This window comes from Sinocyclocheilus rhinocerous, unplaced genomic scaffold (assembly GCF_001515625.1).
Source record: "Sinocyclocheilus rhinocerous isolate Xijiao unplaced genomic scaffold, SAMN03320098_v1.1 scaffold62, whole genome shotgun sequence".
Lineage (NCBI taxonomy): Eukaryota > Metazoa > Chordata > Actinopteri > Cypriniformes > Cyprinidae > Sinocyclocheilus > Sinocyclocheilus rhinocerous.
Window position 1 is genome coordinate 549,990 of NW_015656585.1, and position 16,646 is coordinate 566,635.

The following is a 16,646-nucleotide window of genomic DNA, read 5'->3' on the forward strand; positions in this document are numbered from 1 at the left end:
TTCAATTTCTGCACAGTCTAATCTAATTGTCATACTCTTCGAATTTCATATTAAGAAATTCTTTTAACCCAAAAAGCAAATTATGCTCCCTTCGAACTGGTTTTCTTTCAAATACAAATCTTTGTAATCCCAGGCTATCCGTAATCAGATTATCATTTAATCAATCACCTGTAATCATTTATAACAGGAATATAATTTAATTTCATTCACATGTGTTTCATAAACACATAGTCCTTTATGGATTACAATCCGCCATCAAAATGATACATTATTCTGGCTGCTGTGAGAAAAGGCTGAACCTTTGTGAATCGGGCTAAAGCAAGGCGATAGTTTTGAACAATGACTGGTTATGTACTTGCTCAAATATTGATTTCGGATCATTTTGAAGAAGATAGCGAGAATGCGCAGCTGACGTTATTGCCTGTGCAGCTGGTAACAAAACGGATCGGCTTAGAATCGGAAAGAAGTGAGACTGACCGGCCGATCGCCGATCATGAGGAAAATAGGCCGATTCCGATCCCTGGCCGATCGATCAGTGCATCTCTAGTTCCTAATATTGTTTTGGGAGTCTCTTACAATAGGATTACATGCATGCAAGGTCAAAAAACGCTTTCGTTTTCTCAAAATATGCATTTAATATCACCTCATTTTCCAGCGATTCTCAAACGATTCGTTCGAAGCAGTTCAAAGATTCAGTCTCCTTGTTTTCAATAAATGGTCCTATATATCCACCTTTTTCTTCAACGCGGAAGTAAGCCTATGGGTGAGACTTCCGGTTCATTAGCCACTATAGGTAAATAACGAGGAGAATAACAACATGCAGTAAATGGTAAAACAGTTTGCACTACAAACCAGTGTGTTCATAATTAAGATAATACATTAAAATAATATGATAAGACACACCAACTTTAAATATCAAGCAGCAAAATGAACTGTTTTGTTCAGCTAAAAATAGCTGGACGCAGATGAAACCGGAAGTCAGACCCATAGAATTTACAAATGGCCCATTTTTAGGACAAGAAAAAGGTGGATAGAAAATATAAACATCTATTATTTATCATACTTACAGGTTGTGATTCAGTGGAGCAGCTGGTCCAAATAAACAGGATACTGATCCATCTTTCAACAGCAAGCGTTTTGTGAATCCCGCGTTGAACTTCCCGAGATTAGAGAAGCAGTCATCAGTAGAATGACGTGTTTGTGGGCGGGGTCAAGTTGTTCGCGGCCGGCCAACGTAGAACATAGGCGCGCATTATGCAAATGTGTTACCCCGTGACATGTAGCCGGTCACGGAAGTGGGATTCGAATTACTAACGACTCGTTTCAGCTGTTCAGAGTCGATTCTTTATTTTGGGAGACAGTAACTTTATTTATCGTGCACTTTCAGCTTTACAACTTTGCAGATCGTTTACATTCACATGATACAGCTACATTAAACACTGCATGAAAGGCAATATTGGAAATGGCATAATAGGGGCACTTTAAACAAACAAACTAGTTGCATTGATGATATAATGTGCAAAATAATGTAAAAGTTCTCAGATCAAATATGTGTTTGATACTTTCTTAATGTGATTTGTCATTGAATTGGCACAAATAGTGGCTGATGTGACATGGTTTCAGGCAGTGTTCACAAATTTTTAATATGACTGTTGTTGTTTTTTACTGTTACTGTTGATGCTATAAAAAAATGAGACCCAATGTAAAATCAGTTTAACTTGTTTGCAGGTCGTAGGAAAGCATTTTTTTGAAAAGGGTCTTAATATAATGTGCATTAACACCTATTCTTTTGACACATGCAAAGTTTATATAAGATTCTTTAGTTTGCAGTTTCTCAGCAATTTCCTCTGCATCAAGACTGTAGCTTGGGTTACATTTTAATTAGAATCATCAAATCTCAATCAATCTCAAAAAGATTACAATATGAAATGTTGAATTTAAAATTAAACTCATCGTAATATTGATATTGTAAGAAATGTAAAATAAGCTATGTTTAATGAACTGCATTGGTGACTGCATACTTCTTTCTGACCTCACCTGTTATAACTACTTTTTTGTGTTTAACAAAGAAGTTGAACCAAATATGATATTAATGCTAATTCATTTAAAATGCATGGTTACTAAAGAACTTTGTTTGCTTCATTCAGAAAGTGAGCAAAATTAAACTGAAGTCTCAAAGGTGAAGTCATATGTTGAATTGTGGTACTGAGTCAGTAAAGTATTACGCATTGTTCTGTAATAATGACAGGGATGATGAATTATGTGCCAAATGAAGTGATATACCAAATAATCAAGTTTATTAAAATGAATTGAACTGTATTTCTAATATGCTGATGAATATGCCTACAGATAAAATGAACAATCCCAACATTCTAAATATATATCACGTGACTATTATTTTTCATAATAAATTACTTTTATCAAAATTTGTGCCATCTGTTACTAGATAATGGTTATAAATAATTTAAATAGCTAGCTGCTGTATTTAATTTCAAGTTCTCTTCTGGAAATGGAAATTAAATATAGCAGCATGCAGCAATTAAGGAGCCAAGCACAGCAGAGAATGAGGAGCAAGCATGGCAGGGAGGATAAGACCAAAGGCAACAATGAGTATTAAGCAGAGGTGTAAAGTATTGGAGTAAATGTAATTAGTTACTGTACTTGAGTATCTTTTTGGATACTTTGTAGTTGTACTGAGTATCAAATATATTAGCAACTTTTACTCTCTACTTCACTACATTTTTGAATGAGTATCTGTACTTTTTAGGTACTCTTTACACCTCTGGTATTAAGGATATTTTATGGTGATTTTACTCAAACTGGCTGAAAAATCATAAATTCAATCATTATTAATGATTTAATTGTTTATCAATTTTGACCAATAGGTGGCAGAGGTAAAACTGTTTCTAAGTTATTAGCTTTTTTTTTATTTCATTATTAATGGTTAATCACTTTTGACCAATAGGTGGAGTTGTTCCCAAATTAATGTGGTGTGATCAGTGTGAGGTGACAATGACAAAGATTGATGTCAATATGCCAAAGCTTTGCAGAGATGCAGTTTGGTATCATGTCATCAATATACAAAAATGATTTTGTCTATCAACATGAAATCCATAACATTTTGTCGGCACAATCTGAAGAAGAATTTGAAGCCGAATTTGGTGAAAATTGGACAAGATCTTTAAAGGGGTCATCGAATGCTATGCGAAGTTGATATGATTCTTTAGGGTCTTAATGAAAAGTCTATAACATACTTTGGTTAAAATTTCTCAATGGTAGTGTAAAAAACACCCTTTTTACCCTGTCAAAAACAGCTATTTTCAGAGCAAGCCGTTTTGTTGCATTTCGCTTTAAATGCTAATGAGCTCTGCTCACCCCGCCCCTCTCTTCCGTGGGGTGACGAGCAGACTGTAAACTTTAGCTGCATTTAGCCGCGAAACTTGCTAACTAGCACATTAATAGGAAAGGCGATTTGCAAAGATTCATAAAAAAACCCTTATACTCAACGCGTCTTCAGCGGCTCAGATGTCAGGAGTAAATGACGATTGCTATGTTCATTATTACATGAACAACAAAACACCTCAATCTCTTAATCGGAGACATTCTTGTCTTCCCCTGCACCGGAGTCGACACAATGGCGGACAGCTCACAGCTCACTCAGGGCCGGTCTAAGGTAAGACGGCCTTGTCAATCAACTATCGTGGGAGGGGCCTGTGCAGAACTACATCATTGTGCCAGGAATCTCAACAGCCTGATTTGAGAAAGGGAATTAAAAAAAAAAAAAAACACTGGGTGGATTTTTATCATTATAGGGTGGATGTGTACACACACTTCCAACACACATTTATGTTCAAAAACGTAAAAGTGAATTTTGCATCCGTACCCCTTTTTAAAAAATCAAAACGGCAGACAGGAAGTTAGGGCAACTATGGCTAAATTTGTGTCTATGTTCTTGGCATGACCTAAGGAATATATTGAGACCAGTTTCTTTACAATAAGCTAATTTAATCAAAAGTTACTAGCGTTTTTTTGGAAATTTCATTATAACTTTTGACTACAAGGTGGCACTGTCCCAAAACTTTTTGAGTACCGTCAGGTCATGGTGCCGAAGACGCGTATTGAGTTTCATAACAATACACCAATGCGTTCATAAAATACAGCATTTTATGACAAAATTCAAAATGCCTGATGTTCAAAATGGCTGACATGGGAAAATTCATTAGATTCAGAATGTCACACCGAATCTAAAGAGACCAGTCTTGTGATTTTTGTCCAAACCGTTCAGAAAGTTATAAGCAAAACACACAACAAATTTGGTTTGAATACGCTAAAGCATTGCGGAGGTATAGCCTCAAGTCCATTTTGGTGCGCTCTTCGTCAAATTCGTTCACATGTTAATTGAGAATGGTTTGACTAATCAACTTGAATTCCATAACTTTTTGCCAGCATAGTCTGAAGATGATCTGAGCCAATTTTGGTGAAAATCAGACAAACCGTCTTGGGCGATTTTTAAAAGGTAGGTTTTTTTGAATAATTAAATATTGTAGATTTTAAAATTTTGGTGTCCATTTGACTCCACATGAGACCAGGAATCAGAGGGAAATTTTGCTTCTAAACTTTACAATTCAAATGTTATTAGCATAAACATGAGTGCAACTTTGAGCTGTTAATGGCACTAGAGGGTTTTGAGTTATGCCGAGTTCACACTGCGCGATTTTCAAAGTCAGATCTCATTTCACACAGCAGGATTTTGAATCGCCGACAGGTCCAGATATTTAGCATGCCAAATATTTCACGGGCATCGGTGACGTGTTGGCGATTCTCTCAGATCGCATCTTTGATAATTCACACTGAGTGATTGTCACTAGCGTGAATGAGCACCGATTTGCCTCCGATTTCAGCCATTTGTCGGCGATTTCGCAAAGCCTGTCAGCGAGTGAAAATCGGGGTTAAAGTCGTGCAGTGTGAACTCCGTATAAGAGACTCCAAACTTTCTATGCTATGGTTAAAGTGATAATTCGCCCAAAAATGAAAATTCTCTCATTAATTACGCACCCTCATGTCGTTCCAAATCCCTAAGACATTCATTCATCTTCGAAACACAAATCAAGATATTTTAGATGAAATCCGAGAGCTTTCTGACCCTCCATAGACAGCAAGGGTACTACCACAGTCAAGGCACAGAACGGTAGTAAGGACATCGTTAAAATAGTCCATGTGACATCAGTGGTTCACCCGTAATTTCACAAAGCTATGAGAATCCTTTTTTGTGCACAAAGAAAACAAAAATAACGACTTCATTTAACAATTCTTCTCCTCCGCGTCACCCTAGCACTATTAGCTCATGCGTCGTGGTACTCTCCGTAATGGCGCTAGGGTGTTCGCAAGTATTCTCGTAGCTTCATAAAATTACGGTTTAACCACTGATGTCACAAGGACTGTTTTTCCGATATTCTTACTGCATTTCTGTGCCTTGGCAGTGGTAAATCCCTTGCTGTCTATGGAGGGTCAGAAAGCTCTCGGATTTCATTAAAAAAAATCTTAATTTGTGCTCCGAAAACGAACGAAGGTCTTACAGGTTTGGAACGACATGAGGGTGAGTAATTATTGACAAAATTTTTGGGTGAACTATCCCTTTAATGTTGAGACTGCCCTCTATCTGTGTGCCAAATTTCATAACTTTTCTGCAAGCAGTTCTATGGGCTGCCATAGACTCCAGAGTGGAATAATAATAAGAAGAAGAACACTAATATTGGCGCCAATAGCCTCGTGGGCAGTGCGACAACATACAGCAACGTTGCACTTCGGGCATCCCGAGTTCGAGTCCCAGCTCACGGACCTTTCCCGATCCCATCTCCCACTTCTCTTTCTGTCCTCTCTACACTGTCCTATCAAATTAAAGGCTAAAAAAAATGGCATACTAAGTCATGACGGAAGAAATCATAAATAGTAAAATTAAGAAAAAACTGTGAGTTTGATGTGCTACAAAACAACTACATTATGTAAAGGGCAGTAATGGTATGCTTGTTTGCATAAAACAAATGGTAAGAAAATTTTATTAATAACATACTTCATATATATCACTGTCAAAAAAATGTAATCACTTTTTAATTAAGGGACAATATTTGCCACCTCAAACAGATTTTTAGGGGCCCTTAATTGTTTGCCTTTATGAGGGCATAAAAAATGCATACTGTGCTGTCCATTTATGTAAAGCACTAGAGATGGCACAACAGTAGCTGTAAATAATGCATATAACTAGGAAAGCAGAATGATTAAATATATTAAAAAGTTAAACATTTGCTTTGGCTTTGTTTTGTTTTAGGGCTGTTAGAGGACCACCCCTTGCTATAGCAAGACCTAATGACATTTCATGTATTGTAATATTGTTCAGTAATGAGCCATCATAGTTTATGTGGTCTCATTACTGGAGGCTTCCAGCTATTGTTGGAAGAGTTCAGTGTATCTTTTGAAGCATGTGCATGAAGTTAGTATGCACTGCCTGAGAAAGTGGCCAATCAGAGACATTATGAGGTCTCTTCAGAGGTATTCAGTCATTATATAATCTCTGTTGAACTGAACTCTTCAGGCTTAAGTGTATACTAGAGTAATGGTGATTTTTGTGGAGAATGGTGTCGTAACGTTTGTGTTGTGTTAGGCCAATTTAAGTCAAAGTCCAGGGTCATCTTACCCTCACAGTCTGTAGAGGAAAATTTCAAGCAGAGTTGTTCAAAGATTGTTTTAAAAACCGTAATGTGGAAAGTGTCACATGTGCAATGTCTTTAACTGTCTGTTTTTGTCTGTAATTACACACCAGTGGAATGTCTGACAAATGCGTTTTGTAATCATTTTGATATATTATACCTTAAGGAATATATTTCATCAATCTTCTGTATTTTCAAGTCAGATTCTCTAGCATATGAAAATGTTACTGTTTTAAAAGTCTGTATTGCTGGTCTGTGGTTAACTGACAGTACACATGCATTGTGTGTTAGGGGCCGGCTCCTGTCCTCCACAAACATTCCCTTGTTGTTGGCAAATATAAACCCAGCAGTTTCCCCATTGCTTCTCTGATATGCCATTAGCTTTGTGTTCCTCACTTTTCCATACAACATAAGAGGTGTTTGAACTTTCAGCATGACTCTGGCATTAGCACGTTTGCTTTGTATGTTTTTGGGGACACATGGTTTCAACACACAGCTTGTTATTGAACCTCAGCCCAACTTTGATGTGGAGAAAGTGAGTATGAGTTTTTAGTTGTTTGGGTTGTGCTTTAATAGATTTTGGGGGTAAGTAGTTTAAGCATTGAATGAATGTTTTTGATTTAACAGCAGAGGCATTTCAAGTGAATCTGTCTGTTTATATGCATTTGTTCAAAAGTTCAAATTCAAAAGCAAACAGTGAAGAGGCGGACATCAGTTTCTCAAATCACCATAGTTTACTTAAAGAACAGATCATGGTTCATCAGCTTTTATTTCTACACAAGAATGAGAATCAAAGTTTTTCAATATTAAACAGATGCAGTGATCTTAAAAACTATTCATATTTCCTGCTTTAATTGGTAATATGAGTAAGCTGTTTTCACAGAAAGAACAAAATAAAGGTTGAGTTACATGTGTCAGCTTCTCTTTGTGCCACATTACATTTTCACAGTCAGTGAATCAAACAATTTGTTCAAACGTACCGATTCATTCAGTAAAGAGTCCCTTTTTGTCTTGCTCGGAGACACAATGGTTGATCCTGCTGTGGTTCCCTATCAAAAGGTAACTCTCGTTGCGTCGTCGTTTTGACGACTTGTATGGGGAAACTCCTGTTTACTCTGTTACTGAAGCCTGATTTGTTAACATTTGTGTAGCTGCACAAAACAATGGTGCTCGAGCCCGCCAGAAGGGGTGGAGCCAACTGCTATATTGCCCCACTGCTCCGGGTGTGTGTTCACGGTGTGTGTGTGTGTTCACTGCTGTGTGTGTGCACTTTGGATAGGTTAAACGCAGAGCACTAATTCCTAGTATGGGTAACCATACTTGGCCACATGTCACTTCACTTCACTTCACTATATAAGTCGGCCCAGAGCGCCATTTCATCAGAATCTTCTCCTTCAGCGACGAGACCATCTCTTCGCTGACTCTGCGCCGAAGCCGAAGAAGCCGAAGCTAGAAGCTCAACCTGCTCTACGCTCCCGCCGTTGAAGCCAGCCACCAGCAGTGGACTATTTCCCCTGTGGCCATCCGGCGAAGGACTAAGAGCAAATTTCCTGAGCAAATTTCCTAAGCGCTTTGTTTCAAATGTCGCTTCGCAAGTGCAGCAGATGGTCACGAGGAGTGTGTCGCATGTCTTGGAGTGGCCCATGCAGAGGCTGCACTCACCGAGGCTTTGTGTTCTAACTGCGAGGACATGAACCAGGCCTGTCTTCGTTTGTGGATTGCCTTTTTCCATGAAGGCGGTCCTCCCCGCTCAGTTCCCCCAACTCCTCTCTCTCCCAAGAGATGGAAGCAGCGGAACAGCAGGTCTCCTCTCTCGGGCACGAGTGTTGTTGCGTCGGCCCAGCGCTCGTCGCCCGTGTGTTTCGCATGTGAGGACCAGCGCCCCTCGTCGGACACGAGTGGCCTGGTTTCCTTCGGCGCTTCTGAGGAAGAGATAGCCATCGACGACTCCATGTCCTTGACAGCATCTGATGCTGACGAGTGGCCATGTTCCGGCGAAGAGCCCGAAGCTCCCCCTCCATCTCAGTCTACGCGGCCTAGCGTAGACTCGGAGCTGATCCGCGTTCTCACCCGTGCTGTGGAGGAACTAGGCCTCGCGTGATCGGTAGGGTTGGGTATCGTTTGGGTTTTTTCGATACCGGTGCCAAATCGATACTTTTAACACGGTTCCAGTGCCTAAACAGTGCCTGAACCTATACTTATTAAAAAAATAAATAAATGAATCATAGGACAAATATTTCAATCGACCGCTCAGGCATGGCACCGAAATCTGCATTCTGATTCGGTTCTAGTACATACCGGTTACATAGGTACCGGTGCCATATTGGTACCGGGTTTCAGTACCCAACCCTAGTGGTCATCGTCAGCCTTCCTTCCGTCAGCGTCCAGCTCCTTTTATGCCTGCAGTCCACGAAGAGCTCACTAAAACATAGCGGGCTCCTTATTCGGCGCATGTGAACCCCTCTACTGCAGCGGTACTCACCACCGTTGACAGCGCTGATGAAAAGCGGTATTGCAAGCTTCCCCCTCTGGAGGAGGCGGTGGCTGCACACCTTCTTCTGCCGACGAGCCGTGGGCTGAAGACTGCAGTGCATCCTTCTAAGCCATGCAGGATGACGTCAGCCCTTGCCAACAGGGCTTATGCAGTGGCTGGCCAGGCCGGCTCAGCCCTGCATATGATGTCTCTACTGCAAGTGTTTCAGGCCAAACTTCTCCGTGACATGGACGAGTCTGGCTGGGATCAGGGCGCCTTCACGGAGTTGCGTACGGCGAAAGATCTGGCCCTGCGCGTTACCAAGGCGATGACGCAGGTAGTAGGCAAGGCCATGGCTAGTCTTGTGGTGCTGGAGCGCCACCTTTGGCTAAACTTGACGGACATCAGGGACGCCGAAAAAAATGGCCTTCCTCGATTCCCTGGTCTTGCCTAAGGGACTCGGCTTGGGCTTCAACAGCGCCCCCTAACGGCCAGGAAGTATCCCTTCCCGAAGTGTCAAGGCCCACGCCCTAGCGTAGTGCTGGAGTTTTTTAACAGGGCACGTCCTGCCAGTTCAGCGTGTGCCACAAACTACCGCTTTGATAGCAGACCCAAATACAATAAAGAGCATTTCTCCTTCTCTCTGCACTCACACATGTCAGTTCTTCCCCTTCGGGCGGCGAGCTGTCATTAATAAACATAAAAACATTTGCGAATGTCAGCTCTCCCCCTTCGGGCGGCGGGCTGCCTTCGATAAAAATGTTCACAAATGCCAGTTCTCCCCCTTCGGGCAGTGACATGTCATTAATAAAAATAGAACCTCTTGCCGCCCGGCTGCTGGATTGGAGAGCCATTCCCGGCGTGTCAGATTGGGTTCTAAAAACCATAGAACGAGGCTACTCGCTCCAGTTCGCTCGCAGATCGCCTGTATTCAGGGGTATTGTGCAGACTTTGGTGCAGGACAACGAATCAGATGTTCTCCGAGCCGAAGTGAAAACACTGCTTGCAAAGGGTGCCGTGGAAATGGTCCCCTTAGCGTACAGCGAGTCAGGCTTTTACAGCCGATACTTCCTCGTTCCCAAGAAAGACGGCGGGCTCAGACCAATTCTCGATCTCAGATGTCTGAATCAGACTCTCATGCGACGGCCGTTCAGAATGTTAACTTTGAAACAGATCCTCATGCAAACAGGGCCCGAGAACTGGTTTCTGTCTGTGGATCTGAAAGATGCTTACTTTCATATCCAAATACCGCCCCGTCACAGACCGTTCTTGAGATTCGCTTTCAAGGGGGTGGCCTACCAGTACACGGTCCTTCTGTTTGGACTGTCCCTGGCCCCCGGCACTTTTACGAAGTGCGTAGACGCGGCTCTTTCCCCTCTGAGACAGATGGGAATCCTCATACTGAACTACCTCGACGACTGGCTAGTGCTAGCCGACTCAGAACGGCGATTGATCGCTCACAGGTCGTTGTTGCTCAACCACCTAGAGCGTCTTGTGTTGAAAATCAACCCGGCCAAGAGTTTTCTGATTCCCAGACAACGAGCGTCCTTTCTGGGAACAGTCATAGACTCTGTTCAAATGCGAGCTTGGATTACACCAGAACGCTCCCTGACTATACAGCGAGCGGCGGCGTCTTTCAAGCTGGGGACTTTGCGTCCCCTCAAAGCATTTCAGAGGATGCTCGGCCTCATGGCTGCCGCCTCCTCAGTTATTCCCTTGGGCCTGCTACACATGCGGTCCCTTCAATATTGGCTAAAAACCTGCATTCCGTCCTACGCCTGGCGTCTGGGCCTCGCTTATGTCAAGGTAACCCATCGCTGCCTCAAAGCTGTGGTCCCTTGGACAACTCCTCGCCTGTTTCAATCAGGCGTACAGTTGGGAATGACCTCCAGAAGGAAGGTCGTCACGACAGATGCCTCCAGCTCAGGTACGCTCTGTACGAGGGCAACCCGGCGTACGGCTTCTGTTCGACCCACGAGTGATGCCTGCATATCAACTGCCTCGAAATGATGGCTGTTTGTCTGGCCCTAAAGACCTTCCTGCCAGCCTTAAAGGGACATCATGTCCTAGTCCGGTCGGACAACACAACGGTGGTGGCCTATATCAACCACCAAGGCGGCCTCAGGTCACGTCCCCTTCACAGGATGGCTCGACGTCTCCTGCTTTGGGCACAGAAGGAACTCCTCTCACTACGAGCGGTTCATGTGCCGGGCATACTGAACCGGAAAGCGGATATGTTGTCAAGGAACAATGTAGCTCCGGGAGAATGGAGACTCCATCCCCAGACGGTTCAGATGATTTGGTCAGTTTTCGGCAAGGCAGAGGTCGACCTCTTCGCCTCTAAAGACAACTATCACTGCGCAACCTATTTTTCAAATAGCGGGATTCTCTGGCCCATGATTGGCCCAACACCCATCTTTATGCCTTCCCTCCGGTCGCCCTGCTACCCCAGGTTATCAGGCGAGTCAGGGAAACGAAATGCTCTCTCCTCCTCGTCGCCCCTCTCTGGAGGAACCAAGTCTGGTTTCCGGAGATGATCCAGCTGCTGTCTGCAGCACCGTGGCCGATATCACTGAGGAAAGACCTTCTCTCGCAAGTGCAGGGCATGATTTGGCATCCCCAACCGGAACTGAGGAACCTTCATGCCTGTACGCTTGACGGGAGCCTAGCCAGCTCCCAACGAGAGTTACTAATACCATTTTAGAGGCTAGAGCTCTGTCTACGAGGCGCCTCTACGATCTTAAGTGGTCAGTCTTCAGTGACTGGTGTTCAGCACGAAGTCAGGATCCGATTTCATGTGACGTGTCCCACGTCCTGACTTTTCTACAGGAGCTGTTGGATAAGGGGCGCACCTCTTCCACGCTCAAAGTCTATGTGGCAGCCATCGCGGCGAATCATTCTCTCGAGGCTGGCCAGACTATTGGCAGAAACGACTTGGTCATTAAATTCCTTAGAGGTGCTCGGCGGTTGAATCCTCCTCGCTCTAAGACTATGCCAGCATGGGACTTGTCTATAGTTCTGGGGGCCCTGAAGGGCCCTCCCTTTGAGCCGCTTCAAACAGCCGGCTTAAGGGTCATGACGCTCAAAACCGCTCTGCTTTTGGCCCTAGCGTCCGTCAAGCAAGTAGGTGACTTGCAAACCCTGTCTGTCAGTGCTTCCTGTCTTGAGTTTGGACCCAATGACTGTAAAGTCGTTCTTCAACCGCGCAGCGGTTATGTACCGAAGGTGCTCTCAACTCCGTTTAGAGCCCAGGTCATTTCCCTTTTGGCCCTCCCCGTAGCGGATGGCGAACAGGGCCCCAACTTGTGCCCAGTCCAGGCATGCACTGCGGGTTTACTTTGAGCACTCTAAGTCTTTTAGGAAAACAGAGCAGCTCTTTGTGTGCTTTGGAGGCTAAAGGGCTGCCGGTCACAAAGCAAAGACTATCTCACTGGATTGTAGATGCTATAGCCCTGGCTTATGCCTCAGCGGGCAATGCCCTATAGGTGTGAGGGCCCATTCTACCAGAGGAATGGCCTCCTCCTGGGCCCTGTCCAGTGGAATCTCTATTGGGGAGTTTTGTGTGGCCGCCGGATGGTCGTCGCATCTACTTTTATTAGATTCTACAGTTTGGACATTCCTGCCTTGCAGACACAGGTTTTATCCGCTTAATGTTACCTTTCCCCCCCTTCGGGCGGGGAGGGTTATGTCAAGTAGACCTCAGAATGTTCTCGGGTCTCTTTATGGCTCAGGCTTATGGGGTCCTCGCTGAGTGTTCCTGGCTGGGCTCGCGGAGCAGGCTTAGTTCTGCATCTTCTTATAGCATGGTGTTACTGGATGCATTCCCCATACAAGTCGTCAAAACGGTGACGCAACAAGAGTTACCTTTCGATAGGGAACGCTCCGGTTACTCGCGTAACCTTGATTCCCTGAGATAAGGGAACGAGCGTTGTGTAACTGGCCATGCTATAGCTGCACGCGAATAGATGGCTGTCGCTTCAGTCATTGATTCTGATAAAATGGCGCTCTGGGCCGACTTATATAGCAGTCGGCTCCACCCCTTCTGGCGGGCCTTCTGGGGGACCAATCGCTGTTGGTTTGTGCAGCTACACAAACGTTAACAAATCAGTCTTCAGTAACAGAGTAAACAGGAGTTTCCCCATACAAGTCATCAAAACAACGACGCAACGCTCGTTCCCTCATCTCAGGGAACCGAGGTTACATGAGTAACCAGAGCGATTTGTTTGGAAGTTGGAACTATTCTCGTTGGTCGAGCAAAAAACTTATACAGCAAAACTAATAGGCCTATCACACTCACAATCAGTCATAGAACACCATGTTTTGAACCAACATACAAAACCACAAAAAGAGAGATAATAAACGTATTTTCTATACATAAAATCACTACTGAGATACAGCCCTTGTGACAACTTGCTCCAGTCTCTACATTGCTAAAATTCATGGGTCTATGTGACATTGTTGTTGTAAAACCCATAAAAAGCCTTGTTTTATCAAATCTAAAGTATATACACCACTGTTCACTCACCTGCAGGAATACAGCAGAATTCAGAGAGGAGAAATCTTCACAATCTCCTAAACAATCAGTCTTTGGCACCGAGAATCTTTCCCAAGTGTGACAGGATGTTTTTATTCGGTAACTCACTCTAACTTTATAACTAACTGTATACTTTCACCATCTTTCAGCCAGCCGTGGATTCAGACCTTGGGTTACATATATACTGTTTTGTTACACATTTGGGGAACAGTGTCTGTTTTAACGCAAACAATCATTGGAGAAATGCAACACTATAACATCGTCAATGTAACGCAGTTTGTACTACGTTCGTAAAGCCAGCAGGTGGCGCAGTTGTAACAGGACACAAGCAGCCAGCATCTCATAATCTAGTGTTCCACCTGACACAAACAGTGCTAACAATAATGATGTATGTCTCACATGTATTACTGTAGTTGCTTGCCTAATGTTTACAGAACAAGTGTGTCAAATATTTGTGATCATTATACAACGACTGTATTTTCAAAATGAGTAGGCTAATAAAAGTGTGTTGTTGTTTTTTCAATTAAACAATACATATAGGCTTATTTTTAAATGTCACGATTTCATATGTTGCAAAACAAATAAGCAAATTATAAATTTGCGTTTATGTATAACTACACTACCATTCAAAGGTTTAGATTGTCTCTAATGCTCAACAAGGCTGCATTTATTTGATTAAAAAATACAACAGTAATGTTGGGGAATATTATTACAATTTAAAATTAAATAAATACAATATTTTTATTATTCAAAACAACTGCTTTCTATTTGAATATATTTTAAAATGTAATTTATTCCTGTGATTTCAAAGCTGAATTTTTAGCATCAGTACTCCAGTCACATGATCCTTCAGAAATCATTCTAATATTGTGATTTGCTGCTCAAAAAACATTTATCATTATTATTATGTTGAAAACAGCTGACAAGAATTTTTCAGGTTTCGTTTAATGTATAGAAAGTTCAGAAGAACAGCATTTATCTGAAATATAAATCTTTTGTAACATTATAAATGCCTTTATCATCACTTTTGATCAATTTAAAGCATTAATTTCTATCATCCCCCCCATCTCCCCCACCCCACCCCCAATGTGGCATCACATTTAGACCTGCACATATCACATCTTATTTGTTTTGTTTTTTACCTGCTTTACAGCGTTGCGCATTATAACCAATCCCACACAATTCTGCTGATGGTTATGTTGGTTAACATTGTGTCATATCATATTGTAAAATTAAGCCAATTAATCAGTCATTCAATTAGCAAATCAATCAATCAATTGTGTTTCCTGAAAAGCATTCCTCCACTATCATCACTTGTCAGTGACAAATGATGGGTGGTTTAGTTTGGGCCATTGGTCAGTCACCATAAACCCCTCTTTGGGGACCTCTGTCCCTTTCTACTCCTTCCTCCCCTTTCCATGTCCCTCCCCCACTCTTCACTTTCACCAAATTACCCCCTCCCTCCCTTTCAGACTGCTCCCCAACCCCTTTTACGGAGTGCCATTATGCTGCGGTGGGTGAAGGGAAGAGGGGGATAACAATGAAGATAAAGAAAGCATGCGGTTAGAGGCTTGTGAATGGCTCCATTCAGCAAAGCCAGCCAAACAGAAAAGCAGCTCTGCTCTCCCAAACCCAGAAGTTTCACTTAATATAACTGGGTTTTTATCCTCCATAATTACTCGCTAGCACATGTGTACATACATGCACAAGCAGGCGCAGTTACTGTAGCACACACATGCAGCAAACCATACAGTATATCAGTAAATGGTTAATGTCGTAGTGCGACGGACGTTAATTTAATGTCATTATAATAATGTAATTTAACATTTCACACCATTTATATAGAGCAAAATACAATAATAATTTACCTCTTCTGTAAACTTTTTATCACTTCCATAACACTTTAAGAGATATTTTAGCCAATTCTGTAATCATTTTCTATCTATCGTGTAATTCCAAACATAAATGAACACAAAAGAGGTATTTCAATAAATTTCGCAGTTTCCAGAGAGGAAAAAATGTTAGGTTTTGAATGATATGAGGGCAATAAAAGATAACAGAATCTTTTTTGAGTGAACCGTTCCTTTAAAACTGAGCAATAGATCCTAATTTGTTAAAGCCTCATTGATGATCTTGAGATTTTCTTTCGATGAATAGCCTATTTCTGAAAATATTATGACCCTAAATCTGTCCCTGAAGTTCAAAATATGGCTGTAACTTGACAAGAAGGGTTACATTTTTGCGTACCCTTACCAAAAAGTAGTATACTTCAAGTTTATTTTAGTAAGTATACTTAAGTAAAGTTCAAGTATATTTTTAAGTATACTTTATGTAGTAAGTATACAAATATCAGTGTACTAGTAGTATACTTGTAAGTGTACTATTTCAATACTCCTTGGGACTAAATTGGCCCACTTTCTAATATATAAAAGTATACTTTTAAGTATAACAGTAGTAAACTTTGAGTACACAACTAGTTTACACTAATAGCACACTTGAATAAACTTCTTTTTCGTAAGGGTAAAAATTTTTTAAGGGTGCATAACCTCAAAACAATCTAAAAACCAGGCTGAAATGCATTTGTGCCAAAGCAGAATCTTTGACATTAAATTATATATGTGATTTTACACGTATACTTTTCTCACCAAATCACTTATAAGGAGCGTATGTTTGACTAACGCTGCAAAGCACTCAGGCAGACATATTTCTGCATGGTTTAAAGTTACTTAAATGAAACATTTTTGTCTGGGGTGCCGTTCATGAAATCTATCGCTTCACTCATGGCCTCTCCGCCTGTTACCTCACAGATGTGTAACCCCATCCAAGTGTGTCTGCACTTATTAATCAAAACGAAACACTCAGGCGCACACACACACACACACACACTCTGGGGCTGAGCTGTGTGTCAGTATTTGGAGAAAGGAGGCTCCATATG